Genomic DNA, 19,504 nt, shown 5'->3' with positions numbered 1-19,504 from the left:
GTCAGGGCACCTTGGGCAATTCTTAACCTGAGTCTGTTCCTTCACCTTGAAAATAGTGAAAATAAAAGCATGCATGAGACCATACTGTGTCACACTCTTAGCCCAAACTCAGCATAGGGTAGCCATTCAATAAATATTAGTATTATCACAATCAAGGAAAAGACTGCTGGTGAATTAATCCTCATTAAGCAATGAATGTCTACAACAGCGATGGCTTCTGACCGACCAGCCCAATGGCTGACACAAGACTGATAAAATATAACATTTTTCTCCTTTATAATTAACCTAGATGCCACCTTCTCTATAATGAACAAGTACAATTCTTGTAATTAGACATAGCTGCTCATCCTGGACCCCAGCAACTGGCCACCGATTTCTGGTTTGGCTGCTCCACCTTTAGGACACAGCTAATTACTCCAATTAAAGATAGACTCTCACCCCGTCTTTTGTTAAAAAACATAAAAATGGATATATACCCACCAGACAGCATGCAACTTCCTAAGCTAGAGAGAATGGGAGGGTGGGGGAGTTTAAATGTCTTTTTCCAGCTCAAATGCGCTGTTCTCTTCCAGGTCCCTGCCTGGGCTCCAAGTGGCTAACTCTGTGCTTTCGCTCTGGACGACCATGAGCAGAAGCAGGGCGCGAGGTGGCCATCATGTGGAATGATGGGAGCCATCAGGATGAACTGGGGAAGTGTCCATTTGGAGCATGTTTTGCAATCCCCTTCGCTTTAGGCACACAAGGATTTCAAACCAAGAAGCATCCACACACCTACCCCTGGATTCTTTAAGAGATAAGCATATCCGAAATTAGGGTAGATCAGAGGCATGCTGTTAAGTGCTGCTAAAGCAGGCTATTGATGCCTGAAAAACAGTTGTTTTCCTGAAGGGACCTTTACACCACTCTGAAATCTTGCTCAAGAAGTGCAAACTGTAAATCAGACAAACCCCACTCAAGCCCCGGTTTGGCACCTGTTGTGTCTCCTTGAGGCAAGTCCCAACCTCTCCAACCCTTAGTTTCCCTACCACAAAATGGGGATGATAGTATCTCTCCTCCCCACCTCACAGGGACATGGCCAGCAAATGCTTTCTAAATTGTAGAGTGCTGTCCAAATGCAAGACAGTGTGGATCTCTCCTTAGAGACTTATAAAGGCTCTGCTTTGTCACACACAAAAACAAGGCAGGTATCAGCAAGTCTCTTTCTTTTATTTTGAATTTCAAGAGAGAAAGAAATAAGAATCCTTGTTTCCTAGTACTATTTCCATGAGGATACAAATACAATTACTTTACCTAATAAATCCTTTGCTCAGACAGAGTGGAAAGATAACTTCCTCCTTAGTCTCATGAGGTTTCAGTTATTCAAACCTTTTAAATTCACTGAACAAAAGTGTTTCTGAGTGCCTACTATGTGCAGTACCTAACACAATGTCTAGCACTGAAACACACATCACATACTCCACCACCTCCACCCCCCACATGCAGCAAATTACAACCTTTGCAAGTGGGAAGAACATAGGTTTTTGGAGATCAAAGGGTCTTAATGCAAACTGGTTGCCGGCTCTATCTTTTCTTTGAGACTTTGGTTAAGTCTTCTCTGAGCCAGCATTCCCTCACATGGAAATTGGAGCGATCATCCTCAATGCTTCACAGGCTAATTGGAGATATTAAATGTTAAGGACCGAGTAGGGAACCAACAGATTTTCCACAAATGGCAGCTGCTATAATTTTTCATCACTGCGTATTTTAGAGTGCCTATTCTTAGAGCACTTCAGACAAACTCCTCCTTTTAAAAGCAACAAAAGAAGTTGAAGAAAAAATGGCGACGGAATAGAGTCGGGTTTGGAGTCTGTTCCTGGGGCGGAGAGTCGGAGCAGCAGAGGCTCGCAGAGGGAGTGTATGTGGGCAAGCCAAGGGACAGCTAAACTCCAGGAGAAGGCGGGGGAGTGCTGGGCAGTGTTCCTCTGACCGCACAGCACCCACAGGGGCTGGGTCCCCTCCTGGAGCTGCGGGCTCGCCGGGCGCCTCGCCATCTTGCAAGGAAAGGAGGATTTTAGGGGAAACCTGACTTTCCGCGACAACTGCAAACACTGAACTGCTGGGAGCACCAGACCACCGGTCCCCTATCAGCGCAAACATTTGGATTCAAAGAAACTCTTCACTGCACCACCGAAAGGTCAGATTTTGTCTGAAATAAGCTGCGGTTTCTAATCCCCGCGGTGGGTGAGGGAAGCGCTGGGTGAGGGAAGTGCGGCAGCCGCAGGACCGGCAGGAGCCGGGAGGTCTGTGCCTAGAAAAATCGGCGGCAGTTGGAACTGCCGTGATCCGTGAATGAGGAGGGGGGTCTTCTGAGCTGCTAACAGAAGTGACCTCTTGAAAGCAACTCATTTTAATCTGACGAGGAGGGTCAGACTAAGAATTTTCAAAGGAGTGCAGGCTCCTTAGTCTGGGGCACAGACCCACGGTCCGCACACCTGGGCTCTTTCCGACTCTGATTGCTAAGCCCAATACAGAGGTAAACCCAGGTGGAAACCCTGAAAGACTGCAGGGGGAAGGTGTTTTTTCGGAACCTGGGGCCAGAGCTGCGTGTGACCATCAGAGAGGCAGCTCTGAGGCGCAAACCTCCACAAGCTCTGAGGCGAATACCTCCACAAACCTGTAGTGAGTGCCATAGAGGGGAAAAAAAAAAAAAAAAAAAAAGCTAGAGAGGCCCGGAAGTCAATTCAGAAACACTGCCACCCAGGGGCTGAAACGCTAATTGTCTCTGGTGTAATCAAAAATAATTACGAGAAATTAAGACAGGGCTGGCTTAAAAAGCAGGACTGGCTTCCAACACTGAGGAGCCCTGGAATGAAGCTGAACTGAAATACCGCCCAGACTGGGAAAAAGGCGTACCAAACAGAATAATAGAGGAAGTGAATGACAGCCGCTACTGCACATTTTAGTCTTCCTATTTTTTAATTTTCAATTCTTTTTTTAATTTTTTAAATTTTTTATTCTCATATTTTTTTATTTTCATTTTTTGCATCTTTTACTTAAGAAACTAATATTTTTTTCTTTTTCCTCACTTGATTTTCACCTTTTTAATTATTACATTTTTATTTTCAATCAGCACTATTATTACTATTATTTTACTTTTTTTTTTTTTTTTAATGTCATTTGATTTTCTCTTTCTTTTATTTTTGGATTAGTGTCCTACATTCGATTTGCATCTTTCCCTTACAATCGCTTTACCCTATCTCAAAGCTAACATTATGCCATCACTCTCCTCCTAACCTTTCCCCTTTTGGTCCCCAGTTTATCTTAACCCTTTCTGGCTTTAGATTTTCCCTACTTTTTCAGTTTACTCCCTGCTAAAACTTCACCCTACTTATATATCTAATTCCCAACCCCCTGCTCCAAATCCATACAAACCTCTCTCTACGCTACCTTTAAAAAATTATTTTTCTCTCGGGCCTTTTGTTGTTGTTTGCTTGAATGTTGATTAGATTGAATTTTTATGCTTTTTTATGAGATTGTTTTGATTATTCTTTTTGTTGGTTTGGTTAGTTCTTTTGTTTGCTTTGTTTTTGTTTGTTTTGTACTTTAGTTTTCCCTTGCCTCACTTGATATTAGCTGCTGTTGCAGTTAGTATTAATCTCCAGGCTCGTGTTGCTGGAATTTGCTGGGAATAGTGGTTGTTCTAGTGGAGTTTACTCCCCATATATATAGTTTGTTCCCCTTTTCTCTCTTAGTATCATTCTTGTCTCTCTTACTTTTTTTTCTTTTCTTTTTCTTTTCTGTGATTTCTTTTCTTTCTTTCTGCTCTTTTCCCAAGTTCAGATTCACACTCTTTGTTGTTGTTGTTTTTTCTTCGTTGTTATTCTTTCTTTTTACTCTCCCTCTTCCACTCCTATTCCCTAATTTGTGTTTCTCTGGTGGTTACCTTTATTGGAGGTTATTAATATCGTGAATACAATTCTGTTCAGTGCCTTGTCTGTTGTGCCTGGTTGTGTTGTATTTTATACCTTTAAATCAACGCCAGAGAGAGAAATCTATATAACCAGACATCCGGAGAAGAGAGACCATGGGGAGACAAAGAAACAGCCCCCACAGGAAAGAGAAGCAGGCATCACCAGAAAAGGAAGTAAACGATTTAGAGGCAAACAACCTATCAGAGAAAGAATTCAGAGAAATGGTCATAAAGTGGCTGAAAAGGATGGAAGACAAATTCGACAATATGAGTAAGAACCAAGAAGAAATGAAGAAGAACCAAGAAGAAATGAAAAATGACATCGCTGCTGTAAAGAACTCAATAGAAAGCATCAAGAGTAGACTAGATGAAGCAGAGGACCGCATAAGTGAGCTAGAAGACAAGATGGAAAAAAATACCCAATTACAACAGCTTCTAGAAACAAAAGTTAGAAAGATTGAGGAGAGCGTAAGGGAACTTCGGGACAATACAAAACAAAACAACATCAGGATAATAGGGGTGCCAGAAGGAAAGGAAACTGAGCAAGGAATAGAAAACCTGTTTGAAGAAATAATAGCAGAAAACTTCCCTGATATAGGGAAGAAAAAAACCACACAAATCCAAGAAGCTCACAGAGTTCCAAGCAAAATGAACCCCAAAAGACCGACGCCAAGGCACATTATAGTTAAGTTGGCAAACACCAACGACAAAGTAAGAATCTTACAAGCGGCCAGAGAGAGACAGACAGTTACATACAAAGGAACCCCCATCAGACTAGCAACTGATTTCTCAACAGAAACTCATCAGGCCAGAAGGGAATGGAATGAAATATACCAAGTCATGCAAAGGAAGGGTCTAAATCCAAGAATACTGTACCCAGCAAGGCTATCAATTAAAATTGAAGGTGAAATCAGGAGCTTCAGAGACAAAAAAGGACTAAGGGAGTTTATCACCACCAAACCAGCAATGAAAGAAATGCTAAAGGGTCTGCTGTAAAAAAAAAAAAAAAGAAAGAAATAGGAAGCAAAGAAGGTACACAGGGGTATAGAATAAAAATGGCGTCAAATAAGTACCTATCAATAATAACTTTAAATGTAAATGGACTGAATGCCCCAATCAAAAGACACAGGGTAACAGACTGGATAAGAAAACAAAACCCAGATATCTGCTGTCTACAGGAAACCCACCTCAAAAAAAAGGATGCATACAGACTGAGAGTAAAGGGATGGAAAAAGGTTTTCCAGGCAAATGGAAATGAAAAAAAAGCTGGGGTTGCAATACTTATATCTGACAAATTAGATCTCAAAGTGAAGGACATAACAAGAGATAATGAAGGCCACTTCATAATACTAAAGGGAGAAATCCAACAAGAAGAAATAACTCTGGTAAACATATATGCACCCAATACAGGAGCACCAAGATACATTAAAAATCTCCTGGAAGATATCAAAGGAGAGATTGACAGTAATACAATCATAGTAGGAGACTTCAATACCCCACTATCACCATTGGACAAATCCTCTAAACAAAAAATCAGCAAAGAAACATCAATCCTAAATGACTCACTAGAACAGATGGAATTAATCGACATCTTCAGAACATTTCACCCCAAAGCCACAGAATATACATTCTTCTCAAGTGCACATGGGTCATTTTCAAAGATAGACCATATGTTAGGACATAGGCAAAGTCTCTCCAAATTCAAGAAGATAGAAATCATATCAAGTATCTTCTCAGATCACAGTGGCATAAAACTGGAAATCAACTACAATAAAAACAACCCAAAGAAATCAAACACTTGGAGACTAAACAGCATGTTATTAAACCATGACTGGGTTACCAAAGACATCAAGGAAGAAATAAAAAACATCATGGCAACAAACGACAATGAAAACACAACAATCCAAAATCTATGGGACACAATGAAAGCAGTCCTGAGAGGGAAGTTCATAGCTCTACAAGCCTACTTCAAAAAACAAGAAACAATGGTAATAAATTACCTAACCCAACAACTCAAAGAGTTAGAGAGAGAGCAACAAGATAAGCCCAGTGTAAGCAGAAGGAAAGAAATAATAAAGATCAGAGCGGAGATGAACGACATAGAGACCAAAGAAACAATACAAAAGATCAACAAAACCAAGAGCTGGTTCTTTGAAAGGATAAACAAGATTGATGGACCTCTAGCCAGGCTCACCAAGAAGCAAAGAGAGAGGACCCAAATAAACAAAATCAGAAATGAAAGAGGTGAAATAACAACAGACCCCGACGAAATACAAAGGATTGTTACAAAATACTACGAACAACTCTATTCCAACAAACTGGACAACCTAGAGGAAATCGACATATTCCTAGAAAAATACAACCTTCCAAAACTCAATCAGGAAGATTCTAAACAGCTCAACATGCCAGTAACTATGGAAGAAATTGAAGCAGTCATCAAAAAGCTTCCGGCAAACAAAAGCCCGGGGCCAGATGGCTTCACAGGAGAGTTTTATCAAACTTTCAAGGAAGAACTAAAACCTATCCTCCTCAGACTATTCCAAAAAATTCAAGAGGAAGGAACACTTCCAGGCTCCTTCTATGAAGCCAGCATCACCCTAATACCAAAACCAGATAAAGACAATTCAATGAAAGAGAATTACAGGCCAATATCCCTCATGAACATTGATGCCAAAATCCTCAACAAAATTCTAGCAAATCGGCTCCAGCAGTACATCAGAAAGATCATACACCATGACCAAGTAGGATTTATTCCAGGAATGCAAGGATGGTACAATATCCGCAAATCAATAAACGTGATACATCACATAAACAAATTGAGAGATAAAAATCACATAGTCATATCAATAGATGCAGAAAAAGCATTTGACAAAATCCAACACCCTTTCTTGATAAAAACTCTCAACAAGGTGGGAATAGAAGGCTCATACCTCAACATAATAAAAGCTATTTATGATAAACCCACAGCAAACATCATACTCAATGGGCAAAAACTAAAACCATTTCACCTAAGAACAGGAACAAGACAGGGATGCCCACTCTCACCACTCCTGTTTGACATAGTACTGGAAATATTAGCTATCGCAATTAGGCAAGAAGAAGAAATAAGAGGCATCCAAATTGGAAAAGAAGAAGTGAAGCTGTCCTTATTTGCAGATGACATGATATTGTACATAAAAAACCCAAAAGATTCCATCAAAAAACTAATAGACTTAATAAATGAATTCGGCAATGTAGCGGGATACAAAATTAACGCCAAGAAATCTATGGCTTTTCTATACACCAATAATGAACTTACAGAAAGAGAGACTAAAAAAGCAATCCCATTTACCATCGCACCAAAAAAATTAAGATACCTAGGAATAAACTTAACTAAGGAGGTAAAAGACCTATACGCAGAAAACTACAGGACACTGAAAAAAGAGATAGAGGAAGACGTAAACAGATGGAAGAACATACCATGTTCCTGGATTGGTAGAATAAACATCATTAAAATGTCCATACTACCCAAAGCAATCTACAGATTCAATGCACTCCCCATCAAAATACCAACAGCATATTTCACAGACCTAGAAAGAACTCTCCAAAAATTCATCTGGAATAAAAAAAGACCCCGACTAGCCTCAGCAATCCTCAGAAAGAAGAATAAAGTAGGTGGGATCTCAATACCAGATTTCAAGCTGTATTACAAAGCCACTGTTCTCAAAACAGCCTGGTACTGGCACAAGAACAGACATATTGATCAATGGAACAGAATAGAGAACCCAGATATCGACCCAAACCACTATGCTCAATTAATATTTGACAAAGGAGGCATAAACATACATTGGAGTCAAGACAGTCTCTTCAATAAATGGTGTTGGGAAAACTGGACAGATACATGCAAAAAAATGAAACTAGATCACCAACTTACACCATACACAAAAATAAACTCAAAATGGATACAGGACTTAAACATAAGACGGGAAACCATAAAAATACTAGAGGAATCCACAGGCAACAAAATCTCAGACATATGCCACAAGAACTTCTTCACTGACACTGCCCCTAGGGCAATGGAAGCTAAAGAGAAAATTAACAAATGGGACTACATCAAAATAAAAAGCTTTTTTACAGCAAAAGAAACCATCAACAAAACAACAAGAAAGCCCACTGCATGGGAAAACATATTTGCAAATGCTATCACTGATAAAGGTTTAATCTCCAACATCTACAGGCAGCTTATGCAACTCAATAAGAGGAAGATAAATGATCCAATAAAAAAATGGGCAACAGACCTAAACAGAATATTTTCAAAAGAAGACAGAAGGAAGGCCAAGAGACACATGAAAACATGTTCAAAGTCACTTATTATCCGAGAGATGCAAATCAAAACAACAATGAGGTACCATCTCACACCTGTCAGAATGGCTATCATCAACAAATCAACAAACGACAAGTGTTGGCGAGGATGCGGAGAAAAAGGAACCCTCGTGCACTGCTGGTGGGAATGCAGACTGGTGCAGCCACTGTGGAGAACAGTATGGAGTTTCCTCAAAAAACTGAAAATGGAACTCCCATTTGACCCAGTAATCCCACTCCTGGGAATATATCCGAAGAAACTAGAAACACCAATCAGAAAGGATATATGCACCACTATGTTCATAGCAGCACAATTTACAATAGCTAAGATTTGGAAACAGCCTAGGTGCCCATCAGCAGATGACTGGATCGGAAAACTGTGGTACATCTACACAATGGAATACTATGCTGCCATAAAAAAGAAGGAATTCTCATCATTTGCAGCAACCTGGATGGAATTGGAGAACATTATGCTAAGTGAAATAAGCCAGTCAATGAAAGAAAAATACCACATGATCTCACTCACTTAGGGATAGTAAAGAACATTATAAAGTGGTGAACAAAAAGATAGATACAGAGACAGTAAAGCATCAAACAGACTTTCAAAGTACAGGGGGAAAGTTTGGGAAAGGTGGGGGAGTTATGAAATCAAACGAAGGACTTGTATGCATGCATATAAGCATAAACAATGGACGCAAAACTCTGGGGGGGGAGGGCATGTGTGGGTGTGGGGTGGGGGGGTAATAGTAAGATATGTACACATATAATACCTCAATAAAAATATTTAAAAAAAAAAAAAAAAAAAAAAAAAAAAAAAAAAAAAAAAGCAACAAAAAACAGCATTAACTTTATTTTTTTAAATGAATATTACTTCTCATAGTATTTAGAACAGAGATCACAATGATAAATGCTTGCTCGGTCTCTCTTTTAAAAAAAAATTTACAGTTCTTACATGTGACATAATGTAGTGCTTTGTGTCACCCTACAAAGAATAAATTTAAATTGAAGAAGCAAAAACATGGGGAGAGTCCTTGTTTGGGCTTAATTCATACTCAAGTTCACTAAAATCCTGTCCTAGAAGCTAGAGTCATAAAATTAAAAGGCAGGAAGAAAAAAATGCCTAATTAAGTACTGAAACTAAAAATCCTTTCTTTATCCCTGTTTCATTGAGGCCTAACAATTGGTCAGGCACAGGGGCTTAGATGTGTCATTCCAGTTAATGGTTGGTTACAAATTTCCACCATAAACTCATCTTCCTTCCAGCAGCTTAGATCTCAGGCACTGGGAGCTAATAAGTAGAGAAAGCTCTTAGGCCCAGGGCAATCTCTCTCTCTCAATCCAATCTCCCCTTCCCTCCCACCCCCTCTGCCCTGCCATAACTGTTTGTAAGGCTTTTGATTGCATTCCCAGAAAGCCAAGTGTAGCTAAATTAATCAAGAAAGGACTACATTGGTTTATCCAGCAGGGGCAGTTTACAGAAAGGGAGGGACAAGACCCAGAGCCCAGAACTAGGAAAGGATGCACTACCACCAAGACACACACACTCTTTCCCTGCATTTCTTTTCTCTGTCTTGGCTCAGTCTTATTCTTCATCTCTCTGTCCACATGGGGCAGGAAAAGTAGATGCTGACAGCTCCTCTACACATCCTCTTTGTGAACCTTAAGGAACCAGGATGAATTAATTTCAGGGGCAGATCCTGATGGACCCTGCTGAGGCCCTGCCCTGCCCCATGGTCAGCACTGCGAGGTGGATGGAGCCTGTGGTTGACCTGATCTGTGCCATTGGCCCATCACAGCAGACACTGGCAATGCCCCACCCGTGTCACATGGACCCTCGTTATCTCCATACAAACCAAAGGCATCCCACTGCAAACACCTGAGTCTCACTCACCACCCGAGGGCTTGTTCTTGGCAGAGGCAAGATGGGCCAGAAGCTCTAGGAAGTAAAACTCCCTGAAAGCATCCCTCAGACAATGTCAGATGGGAGATGCAAGATGAATAGCTCAATTTTCTCACCACTCAGGTGGGACACTCTGAAGTGTGTTCCATAATGTCAACCAGAGCTCATCAAAATGACTGAGCCCACCTGCCCCAAGAAGTACCTTGCTCATTACCGCACTGCATATTGACATAAATTCCCTCATCTCATTTCCTCCTGTGAAGGTTAATTTTATGTGTTGTTATTGACTGGTCCACGGGATACCAGATAGCTGGTAAGACATTATTCTGGGCATGTCTGTGAAGATGCTTTTGCATGCGAAGAACATTTAAATCAGCAGACTGAGAAAAGTAGGTTGCCTAACCTAATATAGGTGGGCCTTAGCCAATCAGTTGAAGGCTTGCATAGAGTAAAAAGGAGACAACAAGGGCGCCAGTCTGGTTGACTTGTGAAAATAGAGGTTGAAGATGGGCAGACTGTCATATTTTTTAAAGAAAATCCAGGGGTTTTTTCATGTAAAATGTATACATTATTGAATGTTTGCAACTAACTTGTAAAATGTAAATACTGTGTGAGCCACATCAACTTTCTTGCCAGCCCAATAATGCATGGATCATCATGTGGTGGTGAAGAATGAGACCTCCCACCATAGGAGCTGTAACTGATCAGGGGCCCAAGCTGCTGTGCTCCTAGGACTCTGTCAAGACTCTTGTCAATAAGTTATTTTTCCTCTCCTGTTACTAAGTTGGTAAGAATAAGTTAGGAGCTACTGAAACACAGAAAGTCATGAAACCAACATGGATGAAACAGAACTGAGAGCTAGAGATCAGAGATTCCAAAGTAAATCGTTTAAGCAGCTTGATCTAGCCATACCTGGAGTTCAGGTCTATTTGTGGGCTTTGAAGTTGCACGGAACAATAGCTGGATGTAACTGAAGGAGTTTGGCTGATATACTACCTCACCTCTCATCCAACTTCATCCTATCTAATAAAGACGGAATGTGCAAATTGACCATAACTCTTTTCAAAGATGGCGGTGCCCACCGCCAATAAGGAGGGAATATGCGAATTGATGCAACAAGGCGAGAGGCAGAAGGTGGCTCCAGGCCAGAGCGGAAAGGTGGCTCCAGGCCGGAGCGAAGGCGGAAAGGTGGCTCCAGCTGGAGCGAAGGCGGTGCCAGCAGCCAGGGGAAGGAAGGCCTATTCTTGCACGAATCTTCATGCATCGGGCCGCTAGTATAATATAAAAGACATTATCTATTAAAATTTATAAATAGCATTCATATAAAAGCCCTGCTCTATTTAAAGTGAAATTTTCCTACCCTTTCATACGGGACCTAGGGAGACGCCTACTACATTCTGGGTTTCTCTCTCAAATGGAGCATATGTAATACTAGAGGCCCGATGCACAAAGATTCGTGTAAGAATGGGCCTTCCTTCCCCTGGCTGCCGGTACTGTCTTCGCTCTGGCCGGAGCCACCATTTCACTCCGCCTGGAGCCGCCTTTCCGCTCAGGCCTGGAGCCGCCTTTCTGCCTTCCCATGCTGCCCAGAGTGGCTGGGGTGGTGCGAAACACCTGCGTCGTCACCATGGCAATGATGCAAGCATCCCACCCCGGCCGCTCGGTGCCTGTGTATGCAAGTTAACCCGCCATCTTTGTTGGGTTAGTTTGCATACTCACTCCTGATTGGCTGGTAGGCGTCGTGAAGGTACGGTCAATTAGCATGTTACTCTTTTATTAGTGTAGATATCCTGATTGCCTTGCAGGAGGCAGACTGCCTTACCCAGGAAAGTACAGAGGAAAGTTCAAAACATCATTATTTTCCAAGAAATTCTAGTGCATAAGTCCAGGAGCATATGAACAAGGGTTCTAGATTCAGACTGATGAATTCAGATTTCAACACTGTCAGTCACTAGCTGTATGACCGTGGATAAGTCACTTAACCCCTCAGGCCCTCAGTTTCCTCATCTGTAATAGGGTGACCCCAATCAACACTATTGCATAGGATAGTTGCAGAAAGTAATAGATAGATAGATAGATAGAGATAGATAGATAGATAGATAGATAGATAGATAGATAGATAGATAGATATTTAGCACAGCATAAGCATAAAATATGATGTATGGTTGTTGTTGGTACTATTTATATTGTTGATACTATAATAAATGGTGCTAATATGACAATAAATGTTGTTAATGTTAAACTTTGTATTCTATCTCCAACACAACTTCCTCTAGCCAATGGAAAAGTCCATCCTACAATCCACCAGCCCCTGTAGCAGACCCAGCTAGATGGTTTGTCAAGGAAATTACTTCTTTTTCAGTCAGAACAACTTCACGGAAGAAAGATAAAACACAGCTAGCCCCGCTTCAACTGACATTCAGAAAGTTTCCCCACTACTATAACACTTCTGCACATCCAATGTGATACTCTAATTGCCCCCTAAGAACACACCGTTGAAACAATGAACTTACCCAGGACTAATTGTCTGTCAAAAAGATATCTTGCAGCCAAGAAAAATCGCTTAATTGAACATCTAATTTAACTGAAACGTTTTTCCCCCTGCTTATTTGATGCTTTCTTCTCCTGTTTTTGCCCAATTTAAATGCTGGGCACTGCTTTGAAAAATAATTTAGCTTGGGTTTTTTCCTATTGTAAAAGTAATACATGTTCACAATAGGCACTGAAAAAATAAAATAAAATAAATGCAAAAGGAAAAAATAAAAACAACTGCCCTTAGACTCACTGCTCAGAGATAGACTATCAAAATGTTAGCAAATTTCCTTCCCAATTGTTTTCTGTAATGGACTTTTCTGCATTGTTTAAAAAAAAACAACATATAGTTTATTTTGCAGCATGACCTTTTCACTTTATATTTTAAAATGAACAGTTCACTTACCATTCCACGATCTTCAGAACATTTCTAGAAACAGCAGAACATTTCCAACAACAATCTGCTTAACCTCCCTCCTCATATCGCACCTTTTGGTTGTTTATGAATAAATTTCTTATGTTTCAGATATATTTTCCTTAGGAAAGATTCTTTATTAGGAGACAATTCTCCATACATCTCTCACATTTCTGTGCATCTTGTGTCAGCTTTTATTCCCGACTATCTTTGCAAGAATGTTTGTCTAAGCTAACAGCATTGGAAGACAGAGATGATAGAGCTGAAGGCAGATTCATTTGCTGACCAGGATTATAATGAGAACGCCTCTCTCCAGGGCAAAGGTTGGGCAGTCCCTTTACGTAAAGACTGGGATTCGTCACTTATGATGCAAACCCACTGTGTACACAGCATCCACCTCAGTCTACCTCCATGTCATTCTATGTCACCCTTGAAGGACTTGGAGGTCCAAGGGAACTGGCACAAACATGAAGCACATGCTTCCGCAGTGCCACACAAGTAAAGTCCTTTGTTTCTAACCCAGGAGTCCATGTCTTCTGTCCATGTCCATGAAACTATGGCAGATAACTTGCTAACCTGCATGTGGGGTAATACCCCTTACCCTTCATAGTTCTTGACACTCTACAAGTTAACTTGATAGGTAAAAGATCATGAAAATTTGCTAAGACTCTAAATACCTATTTCTAATTAACACTCCAAACATACATGTGCATCACTGCCTGAGATCTGTCTCGTCTTCAGGAGGAATAGAGCCGCCTGACTTGAGTTTCAAGTGGCCTTTCATCTGGAGCCCACGCCAGCCTAAGCCACCATTCCTACCAAATGTCCCATAAGAGGTTATATTCCTTACTACGCAGGTCCCTCTGTCGAGATCTTTTCTGGATTACTCTTCAGTATAAAAGAAAATGGGCATGAGGGTCAGAATAATGGGGGAAAGGAGGAGTTCGTTTCATTTCTACCAAGTGAAAAGGACAGTACAGAGAGCTTTTAGATGACATAGGAAGCATCCACTGTTTTTATCTGCCAAGCAGCCCCTGCTCTAAGACGTTTTAATGAGACCTGCACTTCGGTACTGTGTTGATCATGTGGCCTAAGCTGAGCCAATCAGAGTCCTTCCCTGGGATTTTTCCCTCTGTAACCACAAGAGAAGGTCCCTTCCATTCTGAAACAGGGGAGGTTGTTGAAGCCATGGATCTAGGCAAGTAAGGAAAAAACAAAACCCCCACAGTGAAAACAGATATGAAGGCCTGGGGAATGGTTCACTGCATGGTATCAGTTGCCCCTCCTGTTTAACTGCACCCCTTTCCCCTCCTGGATTTGGTTACTGGAGTCAATAAATTCCCCTTTCAGTGCCTAAACTACTTCCAATGAGTTTCTGTCCTTTGCCACCTATTAATAGTAGATGGCATTCATTGGGTATTTAATGTGTTATGCCCACTAACTCACCCAAGGTAAGGTGCTTGTATTAACCCCTAATTCACAAAAGGGGAAACTGCGGTTTAGTGACATGAAATGACTTGCCTCCAGTCCCTCAGCTAATAAGGGGCAGAGACCCAGAGCCCACACTCTTCACCACTGCACTGTAACAAAGATATGCTATCCCTTTTCATAGTGCTGGGGAAGATGAAGAACTGGGAGTCATGGGTGAGCACACGACTGACCAAATCCCATCAGGAAAGAGAAAGAACTCAGGTGAGCACTAATCGGGTCGCTCTTCACAAGGTGAAAGGTGTGGGGGGTGATGGGCCTGCTCTCAAGTCCAGCCATATCTCAGCATGGTCAGCAGCACGGTGGCGCTCTCTCCAGCCATCCATGGTATTTTGAATTGAATTGTGGTTCCCACCCTCACCCCTGCAATTTGTATGCTAAAGTCCTAATCCTCAATGTGACTGTATTTGGAGATGAAGCATTTAAAGATGTGATTAAATTAAAATGAAACCCTTAGTGTGCAACCCTAATCCAATCTGACTGTTGTCCTTATAAGAAGACTAGAGGCCCGATACACAAAATTCGTGCACGGGGGTTGGGGGTCCCTCAGCCCAACCTGCACCCTCTCCAATCCAGGACCCCTCAGGGGATGTCCGACTGCCGGTTTAGGACTGATCATGGGGATTGGGCCTAAACCGGCAGTCGGACATCCCTCTCAAAATCCAGGACCACTGGCTCCTAACTGCTCACCTGTCTGCCTGCCTGATCGCCCCTAACTACCCCCCTGCTGACCTGGTCACCCCCAATTGCCCCTCCTGCCGGTCTGGTCACCCCTAACTGCCCCTCCCACTGATCTGGTTGCCCCTTACTGCCCGCCCTGGCAGCCTGGTCACCCCCAACTGCCCCCCCTGCGGGCCTGGTCACCTTATGCGGCCTGCTGCTCGGTCATTTGGTCGCCCCTCACTAATCCCCCTGCTGGCCTGGTAGCCCCACGCAGCCTGCTGCTAGGTTGTTTGGTCACCCCTCACTAACCCCCTCCCCCGCCCCCGCCAGCCTGGTCGCCCCACGCAGCCTGCTGCTCGGTCATTTGGTCTCCCCTCACTAACCCCCCTGCCGGCCTAGTCGCCCCATGCAGCCTGTTCAGTCGTCCGTTCGGTTATGATCGTCGCTTAGGCTTTTATATAGAGAGAGATGAGTTTAGGACACACAGTGATAGCAGGGGCTCAAATGCACAGAGGAAAGACCATGTGAGGACACAGCAAGAAGGCAGTCACCTGCAAACCAAGAAGAGAGGCCTCAGAAGAAACCAAACCTGCCGTCCCCTTGATCTTGAACTTCCAGACTCCATATTGTAAGGAAATTAATTTCTGTTTTTAAGCCACCCAGTCTGTGGTATTTGTTATGACCCCAGAAAACTAATATACATGGGTAACTTATCAACACTTATATCAGTTCCTGGCACACAGTAGGTGCACACACACAAAGATTTTGAGAAAATGGAATCAGCGGGTACTGCTACCATGCTGATAGCAGTTCATGCATAACTTACATTCACTCAGAGAATCTGGTTTGTTTTTGGTTCCCATCCCATCAGGCCCTTCACACCGGCTGGGGAAACACTTTCAGTGAACACCTTGCCACTCTAACAATCCACATCTGATAGTCACAAGAAGCTTCCAAATTAAATACAGTCAGGGTGTTTGTCACCTGGTACCCTATCCGTATTTTTATGGGGATAAAAAAATCTGTATCATATTTTAACTAGAGTCTTGGCAAAGGAAGAAACAAAACACACACACACACACACACACACACACAAAAAAAAAAAAAAAAAAAGGAAACCAGCCTATGAATAGAAAGATGTCAGATACAATAGTCCCCCTTATCCGCGGTTTTTATGGTCAACTGTGGTCTGAAAATATTAAATGGAAAATTCCAGAAATAAACAATTTACAAGTTTTACATTGTGCACCATTCTGATAGCCTGATGAAATTTCATGCCTTCCTGCCTGGGACGTGAATCATCCCTTTCTCCATGGTCAACAAATGAACTGTGATAGTATTGCAGTGCTAAAGTCACCCTTAATTTGCTTAATACCGGACCCCAAAGCTCAGGAGTAGTGATGTTGGAAATTCAGATATGCCAAAGAGAAGATATAAAGTGCTTCCTTTAAGTGAAAAAGTATATATGCATAGGAAAAAACATAGTATAGGGTTTGGTACTATCTGCAGTTTCAGGCATCCACTGGGGTCTTGGAACGTATCCCCCACAACAAGTGAGGACTACATACTGTAAGGAACAGAGCGGTACTAAGATCCTGGTAGAGGATTTGCCAAGGGTTGAGCTGGCCGCCTTGTGATGGCAGGGATGCTGAGTGCAGGTGTAGGCGTGGGTGCTCAGAAGCACAAGATGACAGACCCTGGGGTCAGGCAAGATGATGGGGGAAACGTAGGGACCGAATATTTTACAATGAATAAGGGAAATGGTTTTATATTGTCTGATGGGGGGAGAAGGAGACAACTTCAAGTTTACCTCCAAAGAAAACTAAGCTAGGTTCCTGTGGACTCCGCTTGGATCTCACACACGTGGACACATGCACACCCTTCTCAGTGTTCAGAGGAGACTTCTGTCGTCCAGAGCAAATTCACCATGAAGATAATGACGCTTGGGCTGCAGGACCTTTCTCTTGCGTGAGTCCCTTACATGCTGAGCTTGGGGGTGTTCTGGGTGGGATGGGAAAGCGTGGTTGCGAGAATGAAGCACCTCTAGGTTCATATTTCTGAGACCTACGGAGAGCCCAGAAGGGTGGAAGGTAGGTATCCAAAGGCTCCAAGAATTCATTTTATTTTCACATTCCAAACAAATATTCCCTTTTGTGTTTGATTTTATATTCCTACTTTTGTATTCTTTTTCTAAAGAGAGATCCCCAAATTGTATAACCTTCAGGCCCCACAAAACGTGGATCTGATTCTGCCAACGTGCTATATTCTTTGTGACGTCTAGAGAGAAGTCCTGGTTATTTCTGAGCAGCTCATACATTCTGATTCCCAGACAAGTTCGATTTTGAATAGCCCATTGTCTAAAATTAAAGACCCTAGGGGAAGCTAAGTCTTGACCAGGACCATAAAAGCTCCAAGCTAGATGGATGTGGGGATGTCCTAAAACAGTTAATTACACTAATAGGAAGAACAAAAGGTAAGCCTACATGCAGATGTCTTGTCCCTCGAGCTCCTGAGCCTTCAGATAACTATCAAATTTCCAGCCATCCGTGAAGAGTGAAGAATTAAAACCCATCCCTATTAAGCCACTCTACCCTTAATTGATAGAAACTGGTTTTTCAAAAATAATCAAAGTAGTCTATACTTTGCTACATAATAGCAAAATAGCTAACACTCATCAGCATCTACTATGTTCCACCCTTGACACAGGTTTCCCATGTTAATACTGAAAGTAGCCCCATGAAGTAGTTATTGTGGCTCAATTTCATGGGTGAGAATGTGGAGTGAGGCTCAGACAGGTTAAAGAGTTTACCCCCGGTCACACAGCCAATGAGTGGGAAATCGTAATTCAGTCCCTCTGATTATAAAGTCTGTGATCTTTGCTCTACTCCCTCTCTGAACGCAATGACCACTTCTTACGTAGGTATCTGCTTGTATCCAGGATGGGTGAGGCTATGTATGCTTCAGTAACAAACACCCCCTGAATTGCAGTTACTTAAAACAACACAGTTTAATGTCTCACTCACACTGCATGGCCATTGCAGGCCTGATGGAGGTTCTTCCCAGTGCTGGCCTCACTCCCGGACCCAGGCATAGAAAGAGGCCACTACCTGTAATGTTGCCAGTATCTGAAGCAGAGAAAACAGTGTGGCAGGCAGCTCACATCCTGGCTCTGAAAGCTCCCACCTGAAAATGACAACCATCACTTCTGTGCCAATGTCATTGGCCAAAGCAAGCCCATGGTCATGTCCAACTTTGGTGGGGGGAAGGGGATCCTACATGTGCCCAAAAGATAGAGAACGGAAATACTTGGTGAACAGCGTTAATGACTACCCTGAGGCCTAAGAGACTTTATCACATTTTATTCCCATCTGGGTAACATCAGGGACCTTAATATCTGACTCTCCATCACAAAGGTGGGGAGGGAGACACACAGCTTACCTAGAGTTGTCCAGAAAGACTTATTAATAAGTCTGGGTTTGAGGTGTTTTCCTTCAAAATGTTTCCCATTTGTCAGACTCTCTTGGTCCAGCAGATAATTCTGTCACAACCTCTCCAAACCCAGGCTAAGATTTATCTCTCCATGATCCCCAAATTCCTCATTCAAAAGAAAAATGATTCTAGAAATACCTCCAGCCTTATTTCCTTGAGCATAACCCATCCTGACCTGCCAACATTCCCCTGGTCAGGGCAAAATATGTTGAATCCTGAAGACAGACAATGCCAGTGCCCAAAGCTAATGGGGTCACAGAAGACAGAAACTGCCCAAATAAATATCATCACTATTAGCTATTGAATACTCTGTGTCTGGCACGTTATATCATTATACACTTAATCGACAGATTTACTGAATTAACACAGCATTGTAGCTACAAGCGCAGCTTTGGAGCAAGAGGGCCTCAGTTCAAATCCCAGCTTCCCTGCTTATTAGCTATATGACTTCTCAGTGCCTCAGTTTCCCCACCTAAAAAAAATGGGGATCATAATTAATACTTATCTACTTCATTGGGTTGAGAGGATTAAATAAATGAATAGGTATAGCTCGCTTGGAACACTGCTACTGCCTTACAAAGTACTCTGTAAATATCTGCTATTATTATCACAATGTGCCAAGCACTGCTCTGATGGGGGACACAGCAATCACTAGAGAGAAGCCCCTGTCCTTACAGAGCTTATATCTAGGGAAGAGGAGGCTTTACTAGCAAGCAATCCTGCCTCA

The sequence above is a fragment of the Eptesicus fuscus genome, chromosome 4 (genome assembly GCF_027574615.1).
Source record: "Eptesicus fuscus isolate TK198812 chromosome 4, DD_ASM_mEF_20220401, whole genome shotgun sequence".
Classification (NCBI taxonomy): Eukaryota; Metazoa; Chordata; class Mammalia; order Chiroptera; family Vespertilionidae; genus Eptesicus; species Eptesicus fuscus.
The sequence above is the reverse complement of the archived record's forward strand: the minus strand, read 5'-3'. Positions refer to the sequence as shown.